Below are 17,523 nucleotides of genomic sequence, written 5' to 3' on the forward strand. Positions count from 1 at the left end.
GCATTGTAAATGCTACTGGTTTTTTTGAGCTGCTCTTTCCAATAATATATGGCACATATTCTCGCATACTGGTTATGATACCCACCTAAGTTATAAATGTGAAGGGCTGGTCTCAAATGATGAGGCTTCCTGTTGTCCACACTTGGTAGTAGTTGATGCAGTTATATTCCAACTCCAGTTATATATACACACTCTTGGATTAGGCAACGTTGGGTGACAGCATTAGATGAATGAGGCAATCCTAACAGAGCCAGTTGAATGGGTTAGAATGGGTGGGAATGCATTCTCATTCCCACAACTAAATCCTAAACAAAGCTTTTTTTAGATTATTTTAGCCATAGCACTTTCAATGAGTTATACTCAGTTAATCATTAACTTTGATAAAACCTCTATCATTTGGACTCTACATACTGTTTGTTACTCACTGTAGAGCATGTAAGGACCCAGATTATTTAATTGCCTTTCTCTTTCCTACAGAAAGTTGAGAACTTTTCAAGTAATCTTTTTCTGGTTATAAAAATGATATATGTACACTTAGAAAATGTGTAAATGACAGGAAAGCATGTATACTGTGGATCCTAACATTCTTTTTTTCAGTGAATAAGTACTATATATATATTTTAATAAAAAGTAGAATCATACTGCTAATGTTATTTTGTAAGCTTTTTCATTATACAGTTAACACGCATCATAAGCATAAACATGACATTTCTACATGTCAGAATAATTCTTTTTACAGGAAGCATTACAAATTGTCATTTAACAGACCGATTCCTGCATGATGTTTTCTATTTCTCAAGGATTTTCTGTTCCTTATTGGTTCCTATTTGGAGAACGAGTAGAGCTGCACACAGTTCTCAGGACTGAAGTCATAGGATGAGACATGCAGTGACTCTTTGCAGCGTCAGCGACCTTGTATGTATTAGACTATCCATATTGTGGCTATTGATAAAAATTCATCCTGTGTAATAGCTGAGTAATCATCTTCAGTTCAGTTCAGTTCAGTCGCTCAGTTGTGTCCAACTCTCTGCGACCCCATGAATCACAGCACGCCAGGCCTCCTTGTCCATCACCAACTCCCGGAGTTCACTGAGACTCACGTCCATCGAGTCAGTGATGCCATCCAGCCATCTCATCCTTTGTTGTCTCCTTTTCCTCCTGTCCCCAATCCCTCCCAGGATCAGAGTCTTATCCAGTGAGTCAACTCTTCGCATGAGGTGGCCAAAGTACTAGAGTTTCAGCTTTAGCATCATTCCTTCCAAAGAACACCCAGGACTGATCTCCTTCAGAATGGACTGGTTGGATCTCCTTGCAGTCCAAGGGACTCTCAAGAGTCTTCTCCAACACCATACTTCAAAACCATCAATTCTTCGGCGCTCAGCTTTCTTCACAGTCCAACTATCACATCCATACTAGAAAAACCATAGCCTTGACTAGATGGACCTTTGTTGGCAAAGTAATGTCTCTGCTTTTGAATATGCTATCTAGGTTGGTCATAACTTTCCTTCCAAGGAGTAAGCATCTTTTAATTTCATGGCTGCAGTCACCATCTGCAGTGATTTTGGAGCCCCCCCAAATAAAGCCTGATACTGTTTCCACTGTTTCCCCATCTATTTGCCATGAAGTGATGAGACCAGATGCCATGATCTTTGTTTTCTGAATGTTGAGCTTTAAGTCAACTTTTTCACTCTCCTCTTTCACTTTCATCAAGAGGCTTTTTAGTTCCTCTTTACTTTCTGCCATAAGGGTGGTGTCATCTGCATATCTGAGGATTTTGATATTTCTCCCAGCAATCTTGATTCCAGCTTGTGCTTCTTCCAGCCCAGCATTTCTCATGATGTACTCTGCATATAAGTTAAATAAGCAGGGTGACAATATAAAGCCTTGATGTACTCCTTTTCCTATTTGGAACCAGTCTGTTGTAAAGATATATAAGCCTGCATTTCTGCTAATAAAGCACCCTTGCTCCATCAGAGCTTGGGTCCCCGTGTCTGTCTTTCTTTCTCTCTCTCTCTCTCTCTTTCACTTTCTTATCGTCGACTCCGGACCACCAGGTTCCGGTCCATTAAAGGACCACAAGAACAAATATACATAATCATATAAATATACTATAAGCAATCTTGTATTGATTAATTCTTTGGCTGTTTCCAGTTTTTCCCTTTTCTTCTTTTCTGCTATAACCAGTGTTGTAACTGACAGGTCTATGTGTGTGTGTGTTTTTGTGTTGTGATTCTGGTAAGCCTTTGTAAGTTCATTGGTAGCATACATTCCTTGTAGCAAGATTTCTGGATCAAACTGTATAAGCATCTTATATTTTGATAGATATTATCCAACTGACTTCAAAAAGTTTGTACTGATTTATAATTTCAGCAATTCAAGTGTGTGCCCTTTCTCCATTGCCTTAGCATCAGGGGTCCAGTGGGGGTAGGGGAAGTCATCACCTTTAAAATGTTTGCTTTCTAAAGAGTGGGAAATAGCTCATGTTTTGAATTTTGTTTCTTTAATTATTTAGTGAGATTTAACATTTTTTTTTAAAACATATTTGTTGTCAGTGTCTGTAAATTAATGACTTACATGGACTCTTTGTAAATTAAGAGGTGAAATTGTTGTCTGTGAAAAAATTTCCCCAGTACCAATTATTACTTTATTAATTGCATTTAAATTTTTTGACAAAAATTTTCAAGTATTATGTGGTAAATTTTTTAAAGATATTTAAAATTTTTATTTTTAATTGAAGGATAATTGCTTTACAGTGTTGCACTGGTTTCTAGCAAACATCAAGATAATCAGCCGTAGGTTTACTCATGTTTGATTGATTTTTTGCCAATTTATTTATTTTTTAATTGAAGGATAGTTGCTTTACAGAATTTTGTGGTTTTCTGTCAAACATCAACAAGAATCAGGCATAGGTACACCCATGTTACATGGTAAATTTTAATCAACTTTTCCTCCTATAACTTCTGGATTTTGTGTCCTGCTTTGAAGATGCCCCCTCCTCAAAGATTATAAATTAATTTCTCATGCCACTTTCTAAAAGTTTTATTCTTTACTATTTAATATTTCAATCTTTAATCACTTATTATGTCTAGTATAAAGAGTAATTTAGGGATTTTTTTTTCCCCCAAATGCTTATCCCAAACACCTTTGTAATCCAATTTAGATAAAGTGAGGCTTCATATGTTATGTGGGGAGTAGAATGCAGGGAGCTGCGAATATAATGGTAAGGAGTTTGAGTTTTACTCTGTAGCTAACAAGAATCTTTTTTAAGTTTTTTAAGCAAGTGAGAAATATCAAAGATGTGTTTTATGAATGTAATTTTATGGCTGTATGAAGGACTAGAAGAAAGGAAAGAACGCCAGTTAGGAGGCCAATTAAATAACCCAGGCAAAAAGCAGTGAGAATAGAGCTAGGGCAGTGTCAGTGAGACTAGTCAGGCAGGGATGAAGGTGATTAGTGCTTCAGGCGTATTTCATAAGTCCTTGAATGTTGAATGAGAAAGGGCTCCAGAGATCCCTGGTCCTACTTCCATTGTCACATAGCTCTTTAGTGGCTGAGTCAGGATTAGAACCAAAGTTCATTCACAGTTCAGTGTTGTGTCTGCCACAGAGCCTCCATAGCTCTTTTTGGATGTGGGTATATCAGCTCTGGACAGGGGAAGGGAAGGCAAAGGGAAGTGAAATTGGTGCCAGTGGTCTGGTTAGGAAACTCATGTGAAGAGTTTCATTGACAGGAACAAGTAATGAGTAATATAGGGCAAATGGTATCTCAAATTTAAGGAACAATTATATGGAAATTTCAGCAGGGAGCTGGAGCTGGGTTGTGGGTTGAGAAGGCCAGACTTAGCCATGTGGATTTGTTCATTTGTGAAAGCATAACTGTTAATTATGTGGGAGCAAAGTGAGATTGGCTCAGCTGAGTGTGGAGCAGGAAGAGAAAGCTGTGTCTAGATGGAACTGTGGAGACTCTTACATTTAAGGGGTAAGAGAAGAAAAGGAGTTAGCAAAGAACATCAGAAAGAGAAGGAGAAAAAAAAAAAAAAACAGGTCATATTATGAAGGCTAAGAAAGCAGATCCTCTCAAAAAGGAACATTTGATGAGCAGTGCAGAGAACTAGCAGATTAGAGACCTTGGAGAGAGTCCTTTAAACATGGGAGGAAACTGTAGTTTACTGCACAGTGTGAAGAAGAAAGGAGAAAGACTTTTAAAAAAGTATAGTAATGAAAGGGAAATGCAGAGAGAATGGTATCTTGACAGCAGCATGGAGAAGGGAGGATGCTGCTAACTAGTCAGGTGAAAAGTCTAGGGCAAGTTACGTGATGTCTCTAAAGCCTCAGTTTCCTCATAATAACACTTTTTCTTATAATATTTTGAACTCATGGGATTTTTATGAGAATTATATAAGGAGGTACATTTTAAGCACTTAGCATAATAGCTAGAACATAGTAAAACTTAACACATTATTATTTTTTTTATTAGAATATTAAACTCCTAGGTGTATTTCAATGTAGAGAGAAAGTAGTGAATGAGAAAGAGAAAACTGATATAGTTTTCTATATCAAAACTATATAAATAGTTTTCTATATCAAAGTCCCAGAGGAGACAGAAGAGAGAGGGGGAAAGAATACTAGTGGAAGGTCAGCTTTGAAAAGGAGGAGGCATATTTCTTTGTGTAGGAGAGGAGGAAAAGTGAGAGAATGGGGGAGATGTGAAATGTCAGGTCTAGGAACATGAACTTAAGGATCTTGTAAAATGGCTTGATTCTTGTTCATAAAGTAGGTTGTGAGAAGCTTTACAGCGATTAAGGGGAATATAAATATGCTTAAAAGACTTAACTAGGGAATGAGATAATGCTGTTCATGGATATCAAGCTTCATTTTTGGAAGATGAAAAAAATTTTGGAGCTGGATTATGATGGTTGCTCACTAATGTCAGTGTATTTCATATACACTTAAAATGATTAAAATGAAGATCAGATGTATTATATTTATTGTTACATTTTAGCACAATTTCTAAAGGTTTTAAAAATGGGAGTGGGAGAAGTAAAAATACAGATGCTTGTTTTATATTATAAACAGGTGAATTCCAGTGTTCTTATCTTGGAGGTAGATATGTTCTGATGATAATGGTGGTCAGGATGAGGCTTTGTGAGTGATCTGTGCATTGCAGGCGGGTTCTTTACCACCTGAGCCACCAGCAAAGCCCTGTAGAGGACTGCTGCTGCTAAGTCGCTTCAGTCATGTCCGACTCTGTGCGACCCCATAGACGGCAGCCCACTGGAAGGTTTGCCATTTCCTTCTCCAATGCATGAAAGTGAAAAGTGAAAGTGAAGTCACTCAGTCGTGCCCGACTCTTAGCGACCCCATGGAGCCTACCAGGCTCCTCCGTCCATGGGATTTTCTAGGCAAGAATACTGGAGTGGGGTGCCATTGCCTTCTCCGTGTAGAGGACTAAAGAATCATTAAAACAGGCAATGAAGTCAACTGAGGGTGATGATAGAGGAGGCAGCTCAAACAGAAAAGGATGTTGGGATCCCTGGTAAAAAGAATGGAAAGACATTAACATAAGTAGTTGGGCCCAGGGTTGAGGTTACCAAGGGCAGTGGAAAGTGAGAAATGTGCCGCTTCCTGTATTGGTGCTGGGAAATGGGCACACAATGAAAGAGAGTGGGTTTAAGAATAGTGGTGTCACCAGGGGAAAGCCATGTTTTAGACAACACAAGGAAAGAGAAGGAACTTTTTAAGAAAGAAGGAGAAAGAAGAGGGTAAGAGTGTACGTGTAGTGGAAAGGAACATTCCAGAGGAAATGACATACATTTAAATCACTAAACCCTGGAGAAGGAAATTGCCACCCATTCCAGTATTCTTGCCTGGAGAATTCCATGGACAGAGGAGCCTGGCTGGCCTCAGTCAATAGGGTCACTGAGAGTTGGATACGACTGAGTGACTAACACTAAATCACAAAAAAGTAAGATAAAAACCTGAAATGAGATTTTAATCAAGGAATAGTATCTTAAATAGAAATTCATTAGTTGGTAATTCATTTCTGAGCAACAACAACAACAAAAATGTATGCAATGTCATTTCCAAAGTTGCCATGTGTATGATTGCTTCTTTGGCTGGCTGAAGGCTCCAGATTGGATTGAAATCCAATCCAGAGTTGGATTTCATTCAAAGTGCAATGGGAAGCCAAAGAAGGGTTTTAAGTAATGTGGAATATGACTTAGTTTTTTAAAGAGTGCTCTGGCTGCCATGTGAGGAACAGATGGAGGGCAGGAAGAGAGAAGGAATGAAACCAGCAGGGAGTCTGCTTTAGTCTACATTCCACAAATACTGAGTGCCCATTAGTTGCCAGGGACTGTGTATTCCATCAGCATTAACCCGTGGGACACTGCACAACAGTTTTCATTTTACTTTGTCATATAATCTACATTTGATCACATGGAAAATTGTTTATTGAATCAGTAAATGTCTCTTATATGTCAGGCGATGCTCTTTGATTAGCAATTTCTCTCTTCCAAAATACTGATACCCTTAAGAGTGTTAAGTTGGCTGCTGGTCTTTCTTTCCTCTTTGTGAATTTTACTTTTAAAATAAATGAATTTAATCAAATTGGAGTGAGGAGTCTTGTTAAAATGCAGAGTTTAAGAGAAATTTTTATTAAAAATATATGTTCATTATGGAAAATTTGGATGATACAGAAAATAGAAAGTTTAATCTTTGATGTCCTAGAAAGTAGTTAAATGCTTTGAAAAGAAATATAGCTAGTAATCATTATAGAGAAATCCCAACCTCTCTGAGGTCCCGAGTTCACAAGTAGTATGGATTTGTATCTGCACAGAGTGCTAGGAATAACGATAATAAATCAAACACTTTTTTAGTGCCCAGCTAGGTGCTAGGGATACAGTAGTGAATAAAGCAAACTTCTTCCTGCCCTCCTGGAGTTTATTCTTTTGGGGGGAGATATATTTTGAGAAAATAACCATACAAATAAATTATTTATGAATATGATAAGTAAGAATTAGATTGATGAGGAAGTTTAAGGACTAGAATGGTACTAAGATAGTGTGGTCAGAGAAGGTGGCATTTAAGCTGTGCCCAAAGGGTGTGAAGAACATATGGCCGAGAGGGGACAGAGGATGACTTCTGGATAGAGAAAACTCCAGGGGCAAAGGCCCTGACAGAACTTGCAGTTTTTAGGGAACTAAGAGCGCCAGTGTGGCTGGAGCAGGTTGGGCAATTGGGAGAGTATAATGTAATGGGGTTGGAGAAGGAAGGAGGAAGAAACCAAGTAGGGCTGGGCCCTGGAGGCCAGGGGAAGGAGTTGTATTTCATTCAAACTGCAATGGGAAGCCAAAGAAGGGTTTTAAGTAATGTGGAATATGACTTAGTTTTTTAAAGAGTACTCTGGCTGCCATGTGAGGAACAGATGGAGGGAAGGAAGAGAGAAGGAATGAGACCAGCAGGGAGTCTGCATTAGTTCAGACTCTTAATAATGATGGTGGTGGCAATGACACTAATGGTGATAACAGTTACAGTATCTTGGGCATCTTCTGTGGATCACATGTTTTACATACATTGTTTATAATAGTCACCATATCACCAGTATTTGATATTATTTCCTCCATTTTAGAAGTGAGGAAATAGAGACTCAGAGTGATTAACTGTCTTGCAAAAGGCCACATAGTCAGTAAGTAGCAAAGGCAGAATTTGAAATCAAGTCCATTTGGTTCTTTCTCTTATTCCATGGGAGCCATTGGTAGAATAAGGTGAAACTGAATTCCCTGGCCTTCGATTCTATTCACTGTGTTGTCAGGCTTGCATGTACTTGTTTGTGCAGAGGAACTCTGAGGGTATGGTGGAATTATACTAACCCATTGTTGGGTACCAGAAAATTATTGAAAGAAGTCAGCACCCCAAAGTTGATCTTGGCTGGTAGGAGAGAGGGGAAATGGAAAATATGACTAAGCTTGGCAACACTGAATGCCTTAATTCTGAGAGATTTTACAGGGAAGCAGAAGGGAAAAGATAAGAGGGAAGTGTGCTCACACTGACCCTCTCCTCCACTGGTTGTGGTGGCTTTAATTTTTTCTTGGGGGAGAACTGATACAGAAGAAGGGGGCAACAATGAGATAGCACTCAAACTGAATCACTTCCTGTTCTCCTTTCCCCACCACTCTGAAAATTTCTACGTGCCGCCTAGGGAGAGGAAACACTCTATTAAGAAATCTGGCAAATCAGTCTATGACTTAAGCCAAATCTTTTGTGAGTTTTCAGGGAAGGGATGATGTGAGTTTCAGGGAGGGATGATGTGAGTTTTCAGGGAAACTTTCTTTTATGTATTCAAGGTAAATAACAGCATTTGTAAAACACTCTATGCTTTCTTACAGTTCCTCTAGATGCATCTTATCCAATCATTTTTATACCCTGGTGTGACCCACCCTTTCAAACTTTCTGGTCTCACACACCCCCTTCCTCATTACCCTGTACATTTTAGACCCACTGGATGATTTACTGTTCCTCAAGTTACCATGCGCTTTCACACCTGCATGCCTTGTTCAAGTTATTCCTCTTGCTAAATTTGTCTCTTCCCCTTTACATGGGAAACTTCTACTTAACCTTTAGAGCTCAATTGAAATGATTTTGTCTACCAATCCAATGGAATTTATTGCTTCCTTCCTTACTTGCTTATCATATCCAACGTTGTTTCTCTTTGTTTCCTCCATTGGCTGTTATCTCCTTGGGAACGAACATTATACCTTAGTCATCTTTTGTTTTCCAAGCAACTACTCATGAGCAGACACTCAATAAAATGTTGTATAATTTGTATAGGTCCTTGCAGAAACCCTACAAACTAGGCAAGGCAGGCATCACCAGCTGGACAGATGTGGAAGCCCTATCCAAATCCCAAAGATCACCACAGAGTGGTGTAGCAGGAACTGTGGGTTGAGCATTATGAAACTGGCACTACTGAATTTTGACCTATAAAAATAACACTTTTATATGACTCAACCTGATAGAACCCAGGTCTTCTTGTTCTTGGGTCAGTGCTTGTTCTAAAGCATTTAAAGAAGCTGACTTTGTTTAGTCTCTGGCTCTGTGGTTTTAGTGTGATCAACATTTTGAATTATTCAGTTCAATGTATTGTTTTATTCCCTTTGGTTTCCCCACCTCATGTCTCACATATGTGACAAATAGATTCAAGGAATTAGATCTGGTAGACAGAATGTCTGAAGAACTATGGACAGAGGTTCCTAACATCGTACAGGAGGTGGTGACCGAAACCATCCCGAAGAAAAAGAAATGGAAGAAGGGAAAGTGGTTGTCTGAGGAGGCCTTACATATAGCTGAGAAAAGAAGTGAAAAGCAAAGGAGAAAAGGAAAGATATACCCAATTGAATGCAGAGATCCATAGAATAGCAAGAAGAGATAAGAAAGCCTTCTTAAGTGAACAATGCAAATAAATAGAGGAAAACAATAGAATGAAAGAGACTAGAGATCTCTTTAATTGGAGATACTAAAGGAACATTTCATGCAAAGATGGGCACAATAAAGGACAGAAATGGTGAGGACCTAACAGAAGCAGAAGAGGTGCCAAGAATACACAGAAAAACTATACAGAAAATATCTTAATGACCAGATAACCACAGTGGTTTGGTCACTCACCTAGAGCCAGACATCCTGGAGTATGAGGTCAAGTGGGCCACAGGAAGTTTTACTGTGAAAAAAAAAAAAACTAGTGGAAGTGATGGGATTCCAGCTGAGCTGTTTAAAATCCTAAAAGATGATTCTTTTAAAGTGCTGCACTTGGGGGGCAGTCCTAAGATGGCAGAGGAATAGGACGAGGAGACCACTTTCTCCCCCACAAATTCATCAAAAGAACATTTGAACGCTGAGTAAATTCCACAAAACAACTTCTGAATGCCAGCAGAGGACATTAGGGACCTAGAAAAGCAGCCCATTGTCTTCGAAAGGAGGTAGGAAAAAATATAAAAGATAAAAAGAGAGACAAAAGAGGTAGGGATGGAGCTCTGTCCCGGGAAGAGAGTCTTAAAAAAGAGAGAAGTTTCCAAACACCAGGAAACACTCTCACTACTGAGTCTGTGGCGAGCCTTGGAACCACAGAGGGCAACATAAACAGGAGGAAAAATAAATAAATACTTAAAATCCACAGATTACATGCCCAATGGTAACTCCCCCAGTGGAGAAGCAGTGCAGACGCCTGCACCTGCCACTAGCAAGCAGGGGCTGGGCAGGGAGAAGCGGGCTACATTGCTTAGAGTAAGGACCAGGCCTGAATGCCCCGAGGGCAATCTGAGGAAACTAACTTGGGAAAGCAAACCAGACTGTGGGATAGCTATCGTGCGAAAAGCCCTAACCTAAGACACCACCAGGCCTGCTCACAGAACAAAGGACTGATTAGAGCTATGTGAAAAGCCCTAACCTAAGACACTGTCAGGCCTGCTCACAGAACAAAGGACAGGCAGGCGAGGGCAGCCAGAGCCGGAAGGGGGCAATCATGGCCCCAGAGAGGCATTATCTACCAAACTGCAAACAGGCTTTGTTGCTAACCAAGACTTCTTGCACGGTCAACATCCGCCTGAGAAGGTGTGCCTGTTGTACACCCAGAAAGCCAAGCGGCAGGGATGAGGGAGGCAATAAGTCACAGCGACCGCGCTCGCCAAACACCTGGTCACCTGAGCTGCTCAGACCTGGGAAGGGCACAAAATGCAGGCCCAACCGAGTCTGCATCTCTGAGGACTACCCAAGTACCTGAACCTGAGTGGCTTAGACCTGGGAAGTACATACAACCCAGGGCTGGCCTCAGACGGTTCCCGGCAGAACAACCTAGAGCCTAAGCAGTGTAGACTGGAAAACCACACATGCTGTGAGTGGGGATAAACCCAGCTGAGACACTGTGAGCACACACCAGTGTTATTTGTTTGCAGCGTCCCTCCCTCCCCACAGCATGACTGAACAAGCGAACCTAAAAAAGTGTCTACCACCACCCCCTTGTGTCAGGGAGGAAATTAGACACTGAAGAGACCAGCAAACAGAAGAAGCTAAAACAGAGGGAACCTCCTTGAAAGTGACAGGTGCAATGATTAAAACCCTAGTTAGTACTGACTACATAGGAAGGGGCCTATAGATCTTGAAAATTTATGCTGGGTTAAGGAATTATCCGAAAATGAATTGACCCCACACTGCCCATAACAACACCAGAGAAAGTCCTAGATATATTTTTACTATTTTTACTATCATTCTTTAATCTTTAAAAAAGTTTTTTTAATTTTTAAGTCCTCTATTACTCCTTTAATTTTCATTTTTGTAATCTACTATTACTTTTCAAAAAAAAAGAGAGAGACCCTATTTTTTAAAACAAACTTCATATATATATATATTTTATAATTTTTGTGACTTTTTTTCTTTAATATTGTATTTTTGAAAATCTAAACTCTACTCTAGATTTTTAATCTTTGACTTTTGGTATTTGTTATCAATTTTGTACCTTTAAGAACCTAATCTTCAGTACCCATTTTCACTTGGGAGTGAGATTACTGGCTTGACTGCTCGCTCCCCCTTTGGACTCTCCTTTTTCTCCACCAGGTCACCTCTATCTCCTCCCTCCCCCTTCTCTTCTCTACCCAACTCTGTGAATCTCTTTGTGTGTTCCAGACGGTGGAGAACACTTAGGGAACTGATTACTGGCTGGATCTGTCTCTCTCCTTTTGATCCCCACCCCCTTTATCCTCCTGGCCACCTCTGTCTCCTTCCTCCCTCTTCTCTTCTCTATATAACTCCATGAACATCTCTAAGTGGTCCAGACTGTGGAGCGCACATAAGGAAGTGATTACTGGCTAGCTTCCTCTCTCCTCTTTTGATTCCACCTCAAATGGCAACCCACTCCAGTGTTCTTGCCTGGAGAATCCCAGGGATGGGGGAGCCCAGTGGGCTGCCATCTATGGGGTCGCACAGAGTCAGACACGACAAGCAACTTAGCAGCATCTCATCCTGGTCACCTCTATCTCCCTCCTCCCTTTTCTCTTCTCCATGTAACTCTGTGAACCTCTCTGGGTGTTCCTCACTGTGGAGAAACTTTTCATCTTTAACCTACATGTTTTATCAGCAGTGCCGTATACATGGAGAAGTCTTGAGGCTACTGTAAAAATAAGACTGAAAACCAGAAGCAGGAGGCCTAAGTCCAAATCCTGAGAACACCAGAGAACTCCTGACTCCAGGGAACATTAATTGACAGGAGCTCATCAAATACCTCCATATCTACACTGAAACCAAGCATCACCCAAGGGCCAACAAGTTCCAGAGCAAGACATGCCACGCAAATTCTCCAGCAACACAGGAACATAGCCCTGAGCTTCAATATACAGGCTGCCCAAACATTTCATAACTCATTACTGGACAATTCACTGCACTCCAGAGAAAAGAAATCCAGCTCCACCCACCAGAACACTGACACAAGCTTCCCTAACCAGGAAACCTTGACAAACAACCCATACAATCCCACCCACAGCAAGGAAACTCCACAATAAAGAGAACTCCACAAACTGACAGAATACAGAAAGGCCACCCCAAACACAGCAATATAAACAAGATGAAGAGACAGAGGAATACCCAGCAGGTAAAGGAACAGGATAAATGCCCACCAAACCAAACAAAAGAGGAAGAGATAGGGAATCTACCTGATAAAGAATTCCAAGTAATGATAGTGAAAATGATCCAAAATCTTGAAAACAAAATGGAATCACAGATAAATAGGCTGGAGACAAGGATTGAGAAGATGCAAGAAAGGTTTAACAAGGACCTAGAAGAAATAAAAAAGAGTCAATATATAATGAATAATGCAATAAATGATATAAAAAACACTCTTGAGAGAACAAATAGTAGAATAATGGAGGCAGAAGATAGGATTAGTGAGGTAGAAGATAGAATGGTAGAAATAAATGAATCAGAGAGGAAAAAAGAAAAACGAATTAAAAGAAATGAGGACAATCTCAGAGACCTCTGGGACAATGTTAAACTCCCCAACATTCGAATCATAGGAGTCCCAGAAGAAGACAAAAAGAAAGACCATGAGAAAATACTTGAGGAGATAATAGTTGAAAACTTCCCTAAAATGGGGAAGGAAATAATCACCCAAGTCCAAGAAACCCAGAGAGTCCCAAACAGGATAAACCCAAGGCAAAACACCCCAAGACACATATTAATCAAATTAACAAAGATCAAACACAAAGAACAAATATTAAAAGCAGCAAGGGAAAAACAACAAATAATACACAAGGGGATTCCCATAAGGATAACAGCTGATCTTTCAATAGAAACTCTTCAGGCCAGGAGGGAATGGCAGGACATACTTAAAGTGATGAAAGAAAAATAACCTACAGCCCAGATTATTGTACCCAGCAAGGATCTCATTCAAATATGAAGGAGAAATCAAAAGCTTTACAAACAAGCAAGCAAAAGCTGAGAGAATTCAGCACCACCAAACCAGCTCTCCAGCAAATGCTAAAGGATCTTCTCTAGACAGGAAACACAAAAAAGGGTGTATAAACTCGAACCCAAAACAATAAAGTCAATGGCAACCTTTTTCTCAAGCACACACGGAACCTTCTCCAGGATAGATCACATCCTGGGCCATAAATCTAGCCTTGGTAAATTCAAAAAAACTGAAATCATTCCAAGCATCTTTTCTGACCATGATGCAGTAAGATTAGATCTCAATTATAGGAGAAAAACTATTAAAAATTCCAACATATGGAGGCTGAACAACACGCTGCTGAATAACCAACAAATCACAGAAGAAATTTAAAAAAAAATCAAAATATGCATGGAAACGAATGAAAATGAAAATACAACAACCCAAAACCTGTGGGACACTGTAAAACCAGTGCTAAGGGGAAGGTTCATAGCAATACAGGCATATCTCAAGAAACAAGAAAAAAGTCAAATAAATAACCTAACTCTATACCTAAAGCAACTAGAAAAGGAAGAAATGAAGAACCCCAGGGTTAGTAGAAGGAAAGAAATCTTAAAAATTAGGGCAGAAATAAATGCAAGAGAAACAAAAGAGACCATAGCAAAAATCAACAAAGCCAAAAGCTGGTTATTTGAGAGGATAAATAAAAGTGACAAACCATTAGCCAGACTCATCAAGAAACAAAGGAAAAAATCAAATCAATAAAATTAGAACTGGAAATGGAGAGATCACAACAGACAACACAGAAATACAAAGGATCATAAGAGACTACTATCAGCAATTATATGCCAATAAAATGGACAACGTGGAAGAAATGGACAAATTCTTAGAAAAGTACAACTTTCCGAAACTGAACCAGGAAGAAACAAAAAATCTTAACAGACCCATCACAGGCATGAAAATTGAAACTGTAATCAGAAATCTTCCAGCAAACAAAAGCCCAGGTCCAGATGGCCTCACAGCTGAATTCTACCAAAAATTTAGAGAAGAGCTAACACCTATCCTACTCAAACTCTTCCAGAAAATTGCAGAGGAAGGTAAACTTTCAAACTCATTCTATGAGGCCACCATCACCCTAATACCAAAACGTGACAAAGACGCCACAAAAAAAGAAAACTACAGGCCAATATCACTGATGAACATAGATGCAAAAACCCTTAACAAGATTCTAGCAATCAGAATCCAACAAAACATTAAAAAGATAATACATCCTGACCAAGTGGGCTTTATCCCACAAATCAATCAATTCTTCAATACCCACAAATCAATGTAATACACCACATTAACAAATTGAAAAATAAAAGCCATATGATTATCTCAATAGATGCAGAGAAAGCCTTTGACAAAATTCAACATCCATTTATGATAAAAACTCTCCAGAAAGCAGGAATAGAAGGAACATACCTCAACATAATAAAAGCTATATATGACAAACCCACAGCAAACATTATCCTCAATGGTGAAAAATTGAAAGCATTTCCCCTGAAGTCAGGAACAAGACAAGGGTGCCCACTTTCACCACTACTATTCAACATAGTTTTGGAAGTTTTGGCCACAGCAATCAGAGCAGAAAAAGAAATAAAAGGAATCCAAATTGGAAAAGAAGAAGTAAAACTCTCACTGTTTGCAGATGACATGATCCTGTACATAGAAAACCCTAAAGACTCCACCAGAAAATTACTAGAGCTAATCAATGAATATAGTAAAGTTGCAGGATATAAAATCAACACACAGAAATCCCTTGCATTCCTATACACTAATAATGAGAAAATAGAAAGAGAAGTTAAGGAAACAATTCCATTCACCATTGCAAAGAAAAGAATAAAGTACTTAGGAGTATATCTACCTAAAGAAACAAAAGACATTATATATATATATATATATATATATATATATATATATATATATATATATATATATATAAAACTACAAAATGCTGGTGAAAGAAATCAAAGAGGACACTAATAGATGGAGAAATATACCGTGATCATGGATCAGAAGAATCAATATAGTGAAAATGAATATACTACTCAAAGCAATCTATAGATTCAATGCAATCCCTATTAACCTACCAACAGTATTTTTCACAGAGCTAGAACAAATGATTTCACAATTTGTATGGAAATACAAAAAACCTCGAATAGCCAAAGCTATCTTGAGAAAGAAGAATGGAACTGGAGGAATCAACCTACCTGAAGTCAGGCTCTACTACAAAGCCACAGTCATCAAGACAGTATGGTACTGGCACAAAGACAGAAATATAGATCAATGGAACAAAATAGAAAGCCCAGAGTAAACCCATGCACCTATGGACACCTTATCTTTGACAAAGGAGACAAGAATATACAATGGAGAAAAGAAAATCTCTTTAACAAGTGGTGCTGGGAAAACTGGTCAACCACTTATAAAAGAATGGAACTAGAACACTTTCTAACACCATACACAAAAATAAACTCAAAATGGATTAAAGATTTAAACATAAGACCAAAAACTATAAAACTCCTAGAGGAGAACATAGGCAAAACACTCTCCGACATAAATCACAGCAGGATCCTCTATGACCCACCTCCCAGAATATTGGAAATAAAAGCAAAGGTTCTGCACAACAAAAGAAACTATAAGAAGGGTGAAAAGATAGCCTTCAGAATGGGAGAAAATAATAGCAAATGAAGCAACTGACAAAGAATTAATCTCAAAAATATACAAGCAATTCCTGCAGCTCAATTCCAGAAAAATAAACGACCCAATCAAAAAATGGGCCAAAGAACTAAACGGACATTTCTCCAAAGAAGACATACAGATGGCTAACAAACACATGAAAAGATGCTCAACATCACTCATTATCAGAGAAATGCAAATCAAAACCACAGTGAGGTACTATTTCACGCCTAGATATCCATCAGCAGATGAATGGATAAGAAAGCTGTGGTACATATACACAATGGAGTATTACTCAGCCATTAAAAAGAATACATTTGAATCAGTTCTAACGAGGTGGATGAAACTGGAGCCTATTATACAGAGTGAAGTAAGCCAGAAAGAAAAACACTAATACAGTATCAGATCAGATCAGATCAGTCACTGTATGATTCTGTATGATTAAGCCATTTTGGAAGAGGTTGCTGTATCATTTCAGTTCAGTTCAGTTCAGTCGCTCAGTCATGTCTGACTCTTTGCGACCCCATGAATCGCAGCACGCCAGGCCTCCCTGTCCATCACCAACTCCCGGAGTTCACTCAGACTCACGTCCATCGAGTCAGTGATGCCATCCAGCCATCTCATCCTCTGTCATCCCCTTCTCCTCCTGCCCCCAATACTAATGCATATATATGGAATTTAGAAATATGGTAACGATAACCCTGTATGCAAGACAGCAAAAGAGACACAGATGTATAGAACAGTCTTTTGGTCTCTATAGGAGAGGGCGAGGGTGAGATGATTTGGGAGAATGGCATTGAAACATGTATAATATCATATGTGAAACGAATCGTCAGTCCAGGTTCAATGCATGATACAGGATGCTTGGGGCTGGTGCACTGGGATGACCCAAAGGGATGGTATGGGGATGGAGGTGGGAGGGGGTTTCAGGATGGGGAACACGTGTACACCCATGGTGGATTCATTTTGATATATGGCAAAACCAATACAATATTGTAAAGTAATTTGCCTCCAATTAAATAAATTTATATTAAAAAAAAATAAAGTGCTGGACTCAATATATGCCAACAATTTGGAAAACTCAGCAGTGGCCACAGGACTAGAAAAGGTCAGTTTTCATTCCAGTCCCAAAGAAAGTCAATGAGAAAGAATATTCAAACTACCATATTCATTTCACATGCTAACAAGGTAATACTCATTTCACATTCTAGCAAGGTAATACTCAAAATCTTTCAAGCTAAGTTTCAACTGTACCTGAACTGAGAACTTTCAGATGTACAAGCTGGATTTAGAGAAGGCAGAGGAACCAGAGATCAAATTGCCAATTGCCAATCTGTTGAATCATAGAAAAAACAAGGGAATTCTAGAAAAACATCT

At 39.2% G+C, this 17,523-nt stretch overlaps 1 protein-coding gene across 2 annotated transcripts in view; it reads right to left on the reverse strand.

Annotated features, from left to right (window-relative positions):
- IL33 (interleukin 33) overlaps positions 1–17,523 on the reverse strand; it is a 70,436-nt gene that overhangs the window by 22,465 nt on the left and 30,448 nt on the right. The window contains exons 2-3 of one of the 2 annotated variants that reach the window (XM_086415177.1): positions 9,663–9,714; positions 86–241 (exon numbers count right to left, since the gene is read on the reverse strand). The gene's annotated coding sequence lies outside the window, so the exon portion shown is untranslated. The remainder of the gene's footprint in view (positions 1–85; positions 242–9,662; positions 9,715–17,523) is intronic. The other variant, XM_086415176.1, reaches the window with a different exon arrangement.

This window comes from Bos grunniens, chromosome 8 (genome assembly GCF_055505025.1).
Source record: "Bos grunniens cultivar Pamir isolate PY7600 chromosome 8, Bosgru_T2T1.0, whole genome shotgun sequence".
NCBI classification, from domain to species: domain Eukaryota; kingdom Metazoa; phylum Chordata; class Mammalia; order Artiodactyla; family Bovidae; genus Bos; species Bos grunniens.